The sequence below is a fragment of the Armigeres subalbatus genome, chromosome 3 (assembly GCF_024139115.2).
Source record: "Armigeres subalbatus isolate Guangzhou_Male chromosome 3, GZ_Asu_2, whole genome shotgun sequence".
Classification (NCBI taxonomy): domain Eukaryota; kingdom Metazoa; phylum Arthropoda; class Insecta; order Diptera; family Culicidae; genus Armigeres; species Armigeres subalbatus.
The window spans coordinates 164,238,889-164,252,172 of NC_085141.1; the positions used below are offsets into that span (position 1 = coordinate 164,238,889).

General features: G+C 38.3%; 1 long non-coding RNA gene across 1 annotated transcript; it reads left to right on the top strand.

The window, feature by feature from the left end:
- Positions 1 to 6,691: 6,691 nt before the first annotated feature.
- On the top strand, positions 6,692 to 9,827 carry LOC134219177 (uncharacterized). The gene is made up of 3 exons (XR_009981506.1): positions 6,692 to 7,590; positions 7,653 to 8,301; positions 8,364 to 9,827. It is a non-coding gene; the product is annotated as an uncharacterized LOC134219177 (long non-coding RNA).
- The last annotated feature ends 3,457 nt before the right edge of the window (positions 9,828 to 13,284 follow it).

Consider the following 13,284-nt stretch of genomic DNA (forward strand, 5'->3'; position numbering starts at 1 on the left):
TAGGCAGCATGGATTGGTGAGCACGTAAAAGAATAACATATCAATAATGAGCATTTTTACTTTCTTTAACTTTGCTTACGAAAATCCGATCGGTTCGCGACAACAATCGTTATACAGATTTAGCAATATTCTATAATCTTCGGGTTGATTATATTCAGGGGGAGATCCTCCAGTGCCGGATCATTTAACAAAAAAAAAACTTTAACTATCCGGATTATGTTTCCTTTTACACCATACTAGCAGAACGTACCCTGCGTTGCTTGGGTTTTTACGTTCAACGTTCGAAATGTCATTTCTCGGGTACTTATTCAAAAGCACGTATGTGATTTTGTAAACAAAGATTCAAACGTCGATTTGTCCAATCTGATGGCACTCCCACGCCAACCAACACCACCAACAGGTAGCCGAAGGCTTCCCCTACCTGTCTGTGGTGATGGTTTCCGTGGGAGTGCTATCAGATTGGACAAATCGACGTTTGAATCTTTGTTTACAAAATCACATACGTCCTTTTGAATAAGTACCCGAGATTTATTGCATTGATTGCGAGCGACGCCGCACTCTAGATCATTTTTCGAGCATCAGGTTTTCTGCAAACTCGCCCTAATATTGTATTTGGCAATTTTCCCAACTTTTCCTTTAAAATTTACTAAGCTTCTGCATATAGAAACACAGCTGATCCCAATACGAATCGATTAGTGAGGAAATCCCGCAAATCGGTCATCCTCTTCGTGAGTTATATTGCCTCAAGGGAAGAATAGATAGAAGAAAGAAACACAAAAAATTACTATTGACCATTGATGATTCATACAAACTATATTTGATCATTTGAACACGTTTTTCGACGATAAATTTTGGTGAAAAATTTTACGATTCAGAAAAACGTCTCCTAGTACCGGACACTATTGCATCATGTTCAAATGTGACTAAGTCCCTGTTACATGAGTAAAGACATCATTCAGAATAGTAATATTATTCACGTGCTTTAAGTTGTGAATATTAAAAACTGTTAGTGGAGCTTATTTGATTCTTCAGCATTTTTTACATCCTAATCCAAATTCCCACCCTTTTCAATGTCCTCTTCAATTTTTGTTTCTGCTAATTTCTGTGGCTTCTTAGCAAGAAGAAAAACAATTGAATTAAAGTAAGCGTAACAAAACAGGTGTGAAGAATTTTTATTCAACTTCAAATTTTGTACAAAATTTATCACATGAAGATCTGATATTCCTTGCCGTTAGAAGCCTGGGAGGTGTCCGGCGCTGGGAGATCTCCCCCTAAATAGTTAATGATCCGCCTCACGAAACGATCTCTCACATACGGGGCGATTTCTATAGTAATTTCCATACAAACTTAAAACTGCTCGTACTCAGTTATATTATAACCAATTCAGTTGAATATTCAGGTGGTACACTAAAACAGCAAATGTTATCGTTCAAGCAAGCGCAAAAGTCAACATTTCAATCACTCTAGGCTCTAACCAAAATAATTATCTTATGATCTGTTTTACGTAGTTTACGTCGGGCGGTCGTATCTTGTATATAACCCTTCTGATTTTCTCTTTCACGTATATGTACATTTTTATAATGTTCTATCGGGGGTCATTTTTTCATATATTTTAGGAAGGGTTAAATCGGCTATCATTTGAAATTTCTATGGAGTTTGCACCAAAAATGGTGAAAAAAAAAATTATTCTAGATCTCCCGATAGAACATTTTAATTTACCCACTATATGAAGAAGGAGAGCATATACTTTCGCGTGGTGGGTGTTTCAGAGACACTGATTTTTGAAAAATAATATTTCCTCATAGAGACACCGTGTCCTAACTTAAAAAAGGCTGGATGGATTCCTTTATTCCTTCGGCAAATCTGTTCGTTATAACTGGTGATTGTAAGAAATAGTAATTAAAATTTGTATGGTTCACAATGCGCCTCTTTTTCTTTCCCGCCTCGCTGCTTAGTGTTCATTCAGCAGCACAGTTATTATCCGCGTAGTTTTTAAGCCATTTTTGCTAACACGATGATCCTTTTATGGCCAGGGAAGTTGAGATTATTTCCAAACTAAAATTGCCTAGACCGGCACCGAGAATCGAACCCAGCCACCCTCAGCATGGCCTTGCTTTAAAGCCGCGCACACAGAGAAACAGACGTCTCACTTAGAACAAAATTCAATCAAAATCATTGTCGCAGAAACACTATCGCCCAATGCTAAAATCATTGTGTGTGGCCAAGCAGCAACCAGATGGCGGTAGTGCGCAAACGTCAAACACAAGCAAAATCGATGGAAGCGCCATCGGTGGCCGATTGACCACCTACAAGAAATTAAATCAACCGTTAAAAAGGTGAACGATGAAACATGTGTTGAGTGCGACGTCTGTTTCTCTGTGCCGCGCATCTTACCGTTAGACTAAGGAGGGTCCTCGTTGGGCGCCAATGATACGGAAGGCCATTTCCACCTACTTTTTGTTTCAAACTTTATTCATGTGATTTTGTTATGTTTGTTATTTCTTAGCCAAGGTCACGGGGGTAGACGGCATTGAAGATAATATTCATCTGTGTATCATATCACATTTGGAGCACTTCAGTGCGCCTCTAACGATTCACAGTGGATCGGCTGCTTTGCAGACTGAGCCCCAGATTGTATGTCCCGGCATACTTATCAGGTATAGCTCTTTACATGGAGCCATTATATGAAGAAGGGATCGGAAAATTAGCCAATTTCTCGTCAACTGGAAGTAGCGAAGCCAACGCATGGCCACAGGTAGGATAGGACAGGTTGTAATATAGATTGAAATGGAGAAGTCATGAATCACAATAGATCATTCTAATATTTTATTATGTTTTAGAGAAATTTAAATTTCAGAATGTTTTCAATTGGGAGTGGAGAACTATTTGGACTTATCAGGATTTGTATTGAGTTGGATAATTTAAAATTATAATTTCAATGCAATTAAATGAATAGAAAATAGCTTAATGATAGGAATCTGAAGGATTTTCAGTTATAATTCGTTAAAAAACGACAAAGATATATTTTTTCCCGTTGGTATTAATTATTTTGAATCTCCTGTGTTAGATTATTACCTGATTAGCGTGAAAAAAGCTTTGCCTTTCTGTATATTTGGTGTTTGGATTTTTGACGAAATTGTATTTTTTTGTCCCCCCTTGGGAACAAAAGTGCAAAAACATTTTTTTTTCACTTGTAATGCGTTTTCCGACTAGGACTCTTCACCATAAAATGTAACGTGTCTTGATTTGACTGGATTTACGTAAAATCTAATTTTTGAAAATCTTTTATTTATTTTTGTTGTTGCCTGTTTTCCCGCTTGCCGGCCAGTGGCAACTATATTGCCACCAATGCTGTCTCGCTTGCCGGGCAGTGGCAACTATATTGCCACCAATGTTGTCCCGCTTGACGGGCAGTGGCAACTATATTGCCACCAATTTTTCAATGTTTCTGAACTATTTAATGTATAACAAACATAAATTTGAGTTTAATACCATGTCAACATTGTGTCCTATTGTTGTTTTTGTTTATTTATTGTTTAGATTCGTCTGCCTTATAAAGGGTTAAATTTGTTTGTGTCAATGAGTTCTCAGGGATTTTTGAACGACTGGGATCACATGGGTGAAGAGTTGAGAAAAACATTTGTGCACCCAGAGTTAGATTCTCTCGTGCGTTCGAAGGTGTATCAGCGTCGCCAACAAAGGAACGAATCGTCCCAAGACTATCACCCCTATTCTTGTTTACGGACGAACGAAACTTTCGAACGAATGCAGTTCGTTCGAATCGTTTCCCCATTTGATTTTGCTGGCGTAAACGAGAATGCGCATCAGCTTTCGTTCGAAAGCGCGTTCGTACGTAAACAAGAATAAGGGTGTATTATTATGATATGGAGAAATATTTCCGTTCGATGACAGCGCAGATGATCGAGTCCGAAAAGTTAGACGTGGAAAAGATATGCGAGGAGATTATAAGAAATATTTATTATGGAAGCCTATCGCGAATCTTCAACAACTCGTTGAAGCTGGGCGGCAAATAGATGCTTCAAATTTATCGCTTTATGGAACGTACACACGGTCAAGCAGTTCGACCAACATTGACTCCACCTCCCGTTTATTCAAACATCCATGAAGTTTTCCCAACAGCAGCACGAACAATCAATTTATTCGACCAACAATATCACACACGAACGATCGAAGCGCCAACTTGAGCACCAACCATCAACAAATATATGGGGGTTTGTGCAACTTCACTACAAATGCTCAAACATGTTCGGCGAACCTTGACTCCGCCCCCGACAACTCAAACCAAAATCAAACCGTTTTAATTTTTTCCAACCGAGCCGCCAACTGTCAAATGGTTGTTCGAACAACTTCACACACGTTCAAACAAAGCAACAACCGAAGGGTTTTCTTGGGGGCGGAGTCAATGTTCGTCAAACTGCTTGACTGGTGTGTACGTTGCATTATGGAACGTACAGACGGTCAAGCAGTTTGACCAACATTGACTCCACCTCTCGTTTGTTCAGACATCCATCAAGTTTTACCAACAGCGTCACGAACAATCAATTTATTCGACCAACAATTTCACACACGAACGACCGAAGCGCCAACTTGAGCACCAACCATCAAAAAATATATGGGGGTTTGTGCAACTTCTACAAATGCTCAAACATGTTCGGTGAACCTTGACTCCACCCCCGACAACTCAAACCAAAATCAAACCGTTTTAATTTTTTCCAACCGAGCCGCCAACTGTCAAATGGTTGTTCGAACAACTTCACACACGTTCAGACAAAGCAGCAACCGAAGCGTTTTCTTGGGGCCGGAGTCAATGTTCGTCAAACTGCTTGATTGGTGTGTACGTTGCATTACAACAAAATGTTCGGTTCGGAAAAATCCGCGAACGTTGTAAATGAAATAAAACCTAGCAAACCAGAATCGAAACTACAGAACTCAAGAGCAAACGATAAGAAATGGTCGGATAATTCAAAATCAAAACCTATCCCTAAGAGCTCATCAGACCGGTTAAAGAACAAACGAAGCCGCAACTAAATCCAAAGAAGTTTTCAGTTAATGATTCAGCCTCTAAACCCCAAGTGGATCCTCAAGAGGGAAATAATAACAATATTCGTTCCTTAGACAGTCTCATCATTGACGAATACATAGACGGAATGCTGGCCAGTTTTCCGAGCACCACTCAGTACCCCTGCACGGTAGCATCCATTTACCCATTAATGGGTACTTTCGTACCCATTTTGAAGAAAAGCGGCATAACTCATTTAATGGGTAAATCGCATTTACTCATTAATGGGTACTCCCACTAAACTTCAAAAAATAAGTAAGTTTTACGCCTGGTTTCGTTACAGAAAATGTATTAAATTTACCCACTTTTTTCAAAACAATCCCTGTAGAATTTGAATGTATTGTAATATCTCGGAGGGAATTTGTAGAAATACAAAACACCAAAGTTTGTTGGATTGTAGCTGTTTATTCCATTCAAATATGATGGATAACTTACACATCATCTGGATTCAAATCTTTCCATACATTAATTTGTTTGATTTTCTTTTTCTTTCTATCCACTGAAATCATGCCGGACGCGGTGTTCTAAACACTCAGTAGATCCCTCGGTTCCAATTTCAATATTCCTTCATCGATTGTGAAGTTCATCTCCTAAATTTCTTGCTGCTGGGGAGCTGTTTTGACCCGCTGCTGCTACATTCATACTGATTTTCTGCAATAGAAACATATTACTTTTTCTAAGCTTTTCGCGAGGCTTTTCGAGCTCCCAGTAGATTCCACTTACCTTGTCCTGATAAACCAGCATTATGGTTGCTCCATAGTTCCACATTAATTAGTTTTTACCGTTTTTATGATTTTTTTCGAGGGATTTTTCTTTTGCCGCAGAAGACAGGCAAAATGGCTGCTTTTCTGTCCGAACTTCTGGAAGAGTACGATTTACCCATTATTTATAACTAGAAGGCATTCTCTATAATGGGGTGAAAATACTCTTTTTGTGTTGATAAAAATTTACCCATTATTTGACATATTGGTATTGATGCAAAAAATGGGTATATGAAATCCATTAAATGGGTATTTGCCAGCTTCCGTGTGGGGAGTGAGCGATTACAATTATTAAAATCACCCGACCGTTGAGAAGCCCCTCAATTCGAAACACGTCAGTTTGACAACAGTTGTCAGTTATGATTATTCACGCATAATTTTTCATATCGACGTATGTAACAATTATGAGGATTCGAGAAATCCTTTACAGAAAGTTGGCAAAACTTTTTCTAAAGCTGTTTAAAACTAAATATTTTTCAATATTTTTTCCGCTAGCATGCATCAATACATGGCACGTAATGAGCGTGCTTCACATCATAGCTCAGTTAATTCAAATTCCGTGTGAAAAACGATAAAATTATACATACACCGCTATGCTCTACATACGTCGCTGTACATTGGTCGGTTTTCCATAGTGCACGATTGACGCAACTGCAGTTTTGTTTTGTTTTGCTTTTTGGTACATAGGTCACTCTTAGTTCCCATATGTTAAAGCGATGTAAGTAACAGTGAGACTCCAAAAAACGAAAATTCTACATACGTCGATTTGCAAAAAGATTAAATTAAAGAATTTTTAGATCTAACATCAGTAAAATCTATGCGTATTATATTTATAAAGTCGCGTGTGATTGTCATGTTGTATTAAAAACCTCGTTTTGTTTACTTTTGTTACATACGTCCTTATGAAAAATTATGCTTGTATTTATTTATTTTCTTTCTCCGATGTTTGTTTTTGTTATCGAATTTTTCAATCGCGTTCGAAATGTTTTTGTGGAAACGAATGAATCGTGTTGAATTGGTTCCTTTTGGTGTATGGAAATATAGGTCATTGGATGCTCACCAGCTAGCGGAATGGTGCATGTCATATCTCTGTGTGAACTACAACAGCACCTGCAAGCTTTCGCCGCGAAGTTTGAAGAGTCTGCATCCGGACAATCAGGATTATTTGCGAGAGCACCGATAGCCACCGGTGTGAATTCTGAAGGACTACGACTACTACCAACGATGTATGAACGAGCTCAACAATAGACCTGTGCAGCGGTTCATTAAATTCACTCACCCGATGGATTTTGACATTTGAGCGGGTCGTCTTCTCGAACAAAAGTTCATTTTGCGTTCATTATGCGACCCGCTCAAACGTCATAATTTCTTGGGGGAGTTCATTTTGCGTTAGTCTATGGGAAGAAAGACTGCACGGCAGACGACAAGGGTTGTCTCTGCTTTTCCGGAGGGAAATCAAAACAATCGGCCGCGGCAGCCAAATCGACCATGCAGAAGGCAATTACCTAGTTAGCTCGGAGCACCAATCGGACATGGTTAGCACCAGTCTGTTCGAGTCAAATGCCAACTTGGTGAACCAGTTTGATCCGGAACACGACGGTGCGGATCTCTGACATTTGGCCTACGGATCGTGGAAGTCGCTTCGTTTCATTGTGATTCTGCCAGTGCTGATTTGTTTCATCTGCACCATCCTGAGCATTCTGATCATTTTCCAGATCTACAACTAATATTTGCTGCAAGGCGAATCCGGTAAATAATTTAAAAACTTATTCATAATAAACTTATATTAATAATAACTATTTTGCATGCAGCTATCAAATTGGTTTTATTTGCCACGGCTTCTAAACCTGGTAGAGTGCCGGCAGGTGATTTAGGATGTCACGGAACGAAACCAGTGGGAAAGTTGAACACTGCTTGAGGTCATTGGATGCTCACCAGCTAGCGGAATTGTGCATGTCGTATCTCTGTGTGAACTACAACAGCACCTGCAAGCTTTCGCCGCGAAGTTTGAAGAGTCTGCATCCGGACAATCAGGATTATTTGCGAGAGCACCGATAGCCACCGGTGTGAATTCTGAAGGACTACGACTACTACCAACGATGTATGAACGAGCTCAACAATGGGAAGAAAGACTGCACGGCAGACGACAAGGGTTGTCTCTGCTTTTCCGGAGGGAAATCAAAACAATCGGCCGCGGCAGCCAAATCGACCATGCAGAAGGCAATTACCTAGTTAGCTCGGAGCACCAATCGGATATGGTTAGCACCAGTCTGTTCGAGTCAAATGCCAACTCGGTGAACCAGTTTGATCCGGAACACGACGGTGCGGATCTCTGACATTTGGCCTACGGATCGTGGAAGTCGCTTCGTTTAATTGATTCTGCCAGTTTCATCTGCACCATCCTGAGCATTCTGATCATTTTCCAGATCTACAACTAATATTTGCTGCAAGGCAAATCCGGTAAATAATTTAAAAACTTATTCATAATAAACTTATATTAATAATAACAATTTTTCATGCAGCTATCAAATTGGTTTTATTTGCAACGGCTTCTAAACCTGGTAGAGTGCCGGCAGGTGATTGAGGATCTCACGAGGATGTCACGGAACGAATCCAGTGGGGAAGTTGAACACTGCTTGAGGTCATTGGATGCTCACCAGCTAGCGGAATTGTGCATGTCGTATCTCTGTGTGAACTACAACAGCACCTGCAAGCTTTCGCCGCGAAGTTTGAAGAGTCTGCATCCGGACAATCAGGATTATTTGCGAGAGCACCGATAGCCACCGGTGTGAATTCTGAAGGACTACGACTACTACCAACGATGTATGAACGAGCTCAACAATGGGAAGAAAAACTAGGCAGACGACAAGGGTTGTCTCTGCTTTTCCGGAGGGAAATCAAAACAATCGGCCGCGGCAGCCAAATCGACTATGCAGAAGGCAATTACCTAGTTAGCTCGGAGCACCAATCGGACATGGTTAGCACCAGTCTGTTCGAGTCAAATGCCAACTCGGTGAACCAGTTCGATCCGGAACACGACGGTGCGGATCTCTGACATTTGGCCTACGGATCGTGGAAGTCGCTTCGTTTCATTGTGATTCTGCCAGTGCTGATTTGCTTCATCTGCACCATCCTGAGCATTCTGATCATTTTCCAGATCTACAACTAATATTTGCTGCAACGGTATAGTCACCGCTGGATGATGGTTATTGACGTCAACCGGAAGCGGGAAACGGGTTAGGACGAATCTCGTCGCCCGGTTCTCTAGGCTTGCAACTCGCAAGCATCTTTCGTCAATCTATAGTACGGAGCGGAGACTACTCGTTGATTCGAAATTTGGAACCACATCAAAACAACTTGCAAACCTGCACTCAATATTAGCCAGAATACTACTGAAGATAGCAGATCTTCGATTAGCTCGTCATGCATGTCAAGCAGACATTTATCCGGCTTTTTGTTTAGGGAAGCTGAAACATTTCCAAACTAAATATAAGTGGAGCGCTGTTCTTTTACGGTGTTAGCAAAGGCGCAAAAAAAACGCAAAATATGTCTCCAGGGGGTCTCTACTTTTAACAATGATATAGTAATACAGATGAAAGTTAAGGTCACATTCACTCACAGTACACTAATATGTACGTCTAGAATTTGAGAAAGCAAACCTAAAATTGTAGGTTACATAATTAGCTGTAATATTCCGATGGGTTCCTTAGAACTAGAAACAAAAACATGCTAGCCAATTGTGAAGAAAAGTATTTTACTCTCAGAATTTAGAATGTTTCATTATTTTTATCTAGCTTTTTGAGCGCATGGAGTGATAAAATTACAGGAAATGATAAAGAAGTTTTTAACACTTTCGTGAAATATAAGATTATATAAGTAATAATAATTTGGTTTTTATTTGAATTTAAAGTGCAAAACAATTGTTATTTCGAAAGTTTCACAGTTAATTCTATAATAAAATACATTTTTGATTTAAAGAACAAAAGGTAATTTGGAAAGTTATAAGAACGTTGTTTTGAAAGGTAAAATGTTATTTTGAAAGGTCGGCTCTTGTCATAGTTCTTACCGAAGTGACATTTATCAAATTGTTATTTTAGCAATCTTATACTTTCTACTGAAAATCACTAACTGATTTACCAACGTTTCTTTTATTTCTACCAACGATTTTTTTTTGTGATAGGAACTTTTCATGAAAAACTATTTGATACCGGTTATGAAGGATGGTGTCCGCTACTACGCCCACCAAATATTTTTTCGATTAAGCTGCTTAATTTTGAGAAATCGAACCTTAGATGCCTTTCGCCATATTGATTTCAGAAAGTTAACTCCTGGTGTGCCGCTGAAAGCACGCTCAAAGCAGGCGATTCATTGAGACTGACTAATTAATTGAGATTGATAAATTGGTTTTACTCATTGATTGAGATTCATTAATTGATCGATTGAGATTGATTATGATTTATTGAGTAATAATGTTGGATTGAGATTGATTAATTCATTGATTGAGATTGATTGAATTATTAAGATTAATTGATTGATCTATTGAGATTGATTATAATATTGATTGATTGGCTGATCGATTAAGATTGATTTTTTGATCGATTGAGATTGATTAGGATTGATTGATTGAGTGATATTTTTTGATTGAGAGATTGATTGAGATTGATTGGTGATTCATTGATTGAATGATTGAGATTGATGGATTGATTTTTAATTTATTTATTAAGATTGATTGATTGATTATTTAGTTGATTAACTGAGCTTGATTGAATGATTGATGGATTGAGATTAATTGAGAAAGATAAATTGATTGGTGAGGATTGTTTGATTGCTTGATTGAGATTGATTAATCGAGATTAATTGATTATTTGAGATTGATTGACTTATGGATTAATTGAGATTGATCAAGATTAATTGAATGCTCGAGATTGTTTTTTTTTTTTAATAATGATTGATTGGTTTTATTGAATGAGATTGATGGATTGAGAATGATTGATTTTTTTTACTGATTTAGATCGATTAGGATTGATTGATTGATTGACTGAGCTTGACTGAATGATTGAGATGGATTGATTTATGGATTGAGATTGATTGATAGATCGATTGAATAATATTGACTGATTGGTTTATCAGATTGATAATTTATTGATATTGATTGATTGATTCATTCATTGAATGATTGAGATTTATTGAGGTTGTTTGATAAAGATTAATGAGTGTAATTGATTTTATTAATTGAAATTGATTTATTAGGATTGATTGATTGATTAGTTGATTAATTGACTGAGCTTGATTGAATGATTGAGATTTATTGATTGAGATTTACTGATTGATTGATTGACTGAGATTGATCGAGATTGTTTGATTGATAGATTGATATTGATTGAATAATTATTTAATTTATTTTTTTATTATCTTTATTACGGTGACTTTCAGCAATCATTGGGTAAACCCAATATACAAGATAATTTATTAGTAACACATCATGATAATGCAGCAACATATAGCATAGTTCCGGTAGTTCGTCAAATTGTACTTCATATTGAAGCAGTACGTCTTCATAGCGTTATTAGCAAAAATGGCTTTCTTTTGCTTCTCTTCTTCTGAGCAGTATTTATCGTTTGTTGATCATGCGTTTGATGTCCTCGATGCCAATGTGACCCTTGTCGCCGTTACATTCCGAATATCGTTTACATAAATATCAAAAGAGTACACCGCGATTTGGTGGTGATGTTCTGACCAGTTAAAGCATGCCGAGTATGTGGTGAAAGTTTTTAGATATGCTTATTTCGGCAACGATCTCATTAAGACGCAACATATCGGCGTTTAGTTATTTGAAACGGGCACGGGTTGTCGTTCACGTAAAAAAATAACCTTATATGTTATGGCAAAAAACATTCGAAAATACTTATACTCTTCATTATGCCACCTAATGAATGATCCCATATCAAAAAGCTAATAACATTCATAAGTTAATGAAAAGTATAAGTTTCGGAATGTATGTGACTAATGCGATATATAAGTATTTCTTATACATATCATTAAGCGCCTGCTTTGGCAAAAAAGTATTAGAAATATTAATAATAAGTAACATTTTTTTTACGTGTTGGTGCCCTCGAACAACAATTCATTTTCAAAGCTGACCAGTGTCGGTGACGACAATCGATAGTCAGAGTCCTTACAGCCAAGATGGGTGTCATCGGCTGCAGACTTTGAAGATGCTATCATTGACAGGATTTACTCATCAATAGTACCGCCACCATAATTGATAAACATAATGTTTCACTCGCTGGTGGTCTTTTCATCCAGATCGTGGACAACGACAGCTGCTATTAGTTCATCATTTCGAAGATGGAACCGACTCTGACTTTGCAGGTCATTGTAGGAAAAAGGCAGCATCGAGGGCAGCATCATCCTAACACAACGGCGTTGGACACCGTTTTTGACAAGTGCTTCATGTTAGCCTCGTATCTAAAACGTCAAAACGAGTCGGTTGGTACATGAATGAGGTGTCCGGTGCTCCTTGGGAATACTGTTGTTGAGATGCGGAATGATCTCAATTATGCTGCTGAGGTTGTTGTACTAACCACTGTAAATAAAGGATGAAATGTATCATTTTGTTTGTAATATTTTTGTGGAAACAACAATATCTTATAAATCACGAATACTAACCGTTTTTCGAAACTTGGACTGCCGATTGTCTACCGTACTTTCCGGCTGCCATCGTAGCAGAACGACAATGTATCCCCTGAATTTCACCAGAACACTCATCGTCGTCGTCAATTCTGGTCTTTTCATATTTGAATCCCGGGATGTCGGGCATCTCGTGCGAAAAATTGTTTATTTTCAACAGCCCTTGGTTGAGTATATTTTTCGGTTGTTTGCTAGATTTTCGGTTGGACCCAATGGCAATGATGTCCCAATGTCAATGATCGTCCTCCACTAATACTTTATTATCCGATGAGACGACATAAACACCCGGCCATCGTGATTGACCTTTGGGGTTATTAACGTCATTGTTGATGGGATCAGCCTATAAAATACACCATCTATAATATGAATTAACTATTAATAAAATAGAAGACTTACCACAAAACAATTAATTTCACCTTATGAAATGTTTTGAACCATCCAGGCTATCCCGAAAGCTATCGTTTTTTATTAATCACCAATTATTCACAAATAGGATATTTTAATACAAGGATACTGCAACTAATCACTTGTGAGAAAAATCAAGTTTTTGTTGTTGCTTTTTGGATTTGACAGTTGGGCCGAAGTGTGAGAACGAAACAAACAGGCAAAATGTCAAAAGGTCGGGAGGGGTCCGGCAATTCGCTGGTGAAATTAATAATGTAATTCGTCACCCACGAGGGGTATTTTTCTCAAAATGAAGAAGAAGACATGGTGCCCGAATTTAAAATGATTTGTACCGGACATTGCGGTCTA